This window comes from Myotis davidii, unplaced genomic scaffold (genome assembly GCF_000327345.1).
Source record: "Myotis davidii unplaced genomic scaffold, ASM32734v1 scaffold1334, whole genome shotgun sequence".
NCBI classification, from domain to species: domain Eukaryota; kingdom Metazoa; phylum Chordata; class Mammalia; order Chiroptera; family Vespertilionidae; genus Myotis; species Myotis davidii.
Genome location: NW_006285046.1, coordinates 377,105 through 378,947, shown reverse-complemented (window position 1 = coordinate 378,947; position 1,843 = coordinate 377,105). Strand labels below are relative to the sequence as shown.

General features: G+C 55.0%; 1 protein-coding gene across 1 annotated transcript in view; it reads left to right on the top strand.

Annotated features, from left to right (window-relative positions):
• Positions 1 to 760, top strand: part of FLYWCH2 (FLYWCH family member 2) — a 29,032-nt gene extending 28,272 nt beyond the window's left edge. Inside the window, exon 3 of the transcript XR_435244.2 lies at positions 607 to 760. The gene's annotated coding sequence lies outside the window, so the exon portion shown is untranslated. The remainder of the gene's footprint in view (positions 1 to 606) is intronic.
• Positions 761 to 1,843: the final 1,083 nt, after the last annotated feature.

The window sequence follows — 1,843 nt, the reverse complement described above, 5'->3', positions numbered from 1 at the left end:
CCAGCTGGGCCCTGCAGAGGGTTAGGGGGGACATCTGGCTCAGAGACCCGTCTTCCCGCTCAACTCAGTGGGTTGGGTCAGCTCCAGGGCCTATTCCACCCTCTCTGAGACCTCAGCTTGGGCATCTGCCCAGGTTCTCGGGCCAGATAGGCTCTACCCCATACACGCTATTGTGAGGATTCCAACAAAAGCCAGCCTTCCTCAGGTGGAGAGATGGAGGGCAGAGCCAGGCTGTCTCTCTGCCCCACAGGCTCCCTTAGGCAGGTACTCCAGCAGTCACCAACCCCCTCGGCTGCCATCCCACCTTACACACACACACACACACACACCCTGCTCCATCCCTGGCCAGGCACTGGGGACAGCAGCAGCTTCCTAGTCCTCAGCCCAGATTTGGCCCAAAGTTTCCTGGAAATGACGTTAGCAGCCTCTGTGGCCTTCGGGAGCGTATCTCTGGAGTTGGCAATCTTCGAAGTCGGTCAGTGGTGCCCAGGTCATCCCCTGGTGGGCTGAGAGCTCAGGGATTCGGGTCTGTGCCACACCCTCACCCCTCCCTTTTCCTCTGAACCCTCCTGACCCACCCCATTCTCTTAATCCTATCATGAACAGGTTGTAAAAATTCCAGGATTCTGGGTCCTTTGAGGCCCAACTCCAACCCCACCAGCCCTCACATGGTCCTTCCCCAGGCTGCCTGGACTGGGCTCTATTTCATACTCAGGAGGGCTGTCCAGGGCCTCCATCCCCCAGAACCTCACACCCCAAGGACTCCTTCGATCTGGAAATCCAGCCCCTGGCAAGAGACTAGGTGGGTCTCTGAGGTTCCCTTCCTTCTGCCTTGGTCTGAAAGGGGACAGTGGGATCTCCAGCCCTGACCCCCTAGGAAGCTGATCCAGCCACCTCCCTGGCTCCCTCCAGGGCCTGTCCCCTTGCTGGAGCCTCAGGAGGCTCACCTCCTCCAGGCAGCCACATGGGACTGATAGCCCCCTGCACAGGGCTCTGCCATCACTGCGGCCCAGGGTTCTGCTGAGCAGGGGCTGCAGTCTGGGGGCGGGCCCCTGACAAGTGTGTGGTGCTCCCATCATGTTCCTTCCAGGTGGGTTGGGGCTGAGATGACCCGGAGCCTGAACCCCTCTCTAGCCCCTGGATGCTGCCACTGCTGGAGGAGGAAGTGGAGGAACTCCACAGTTCTTCCTCCAACCAGAAGTCCAGGTCCCCCAGAGGCCCCCAGACTCAGTTGCCTCACCACAGTGGCCCTCATTATTTGTAAACTGCCACTGGGCACAAGGAAATGGCTTATTTTTAAAATATATATTTTTATTGATTTTGATACCAAATTTTTGGACTGGAACCCAGATTCTTTGTCCACCGGAATTAAGGAATGAATCCACGGGCAGAAAGTGGTATAGCAAAGGTGAAGATTTATTGAGCAAACGTGGAGATTTATTGAAGAACAAGTTCAGACTCCTACGTGGGGAGAGGAAAAGATTCTCACAGCACAGACTCCCACATGGGGAGGGAGAAAGAGTACCACAGAGCAGATTCCCACATAGGGAGGAGGAAGAGGGTCCCACTGAGTTCCTTTTCCCTATGGCTTATAAAAGCTACAGATCCTGGTGCCTTGATATCCCTTTTGATTGGTCAATAGTCCCCTTCGAATTGGTTACTATAGTGATTCCTAAGGCCCTCCTCCCTCATCTCCTTCCATTCCTCTGGGCTTTCTTTTCCATCTGGGTGAAGGGCTTCCTTCTCTTTATTTTGTAAATGTAGACCTTTCCTGGCTGCTTCCAGTTCCCTTGTCTTATGGAAATGCAACTGTTGCTGCTCCCCTGTCCTATGGAGATGTGAC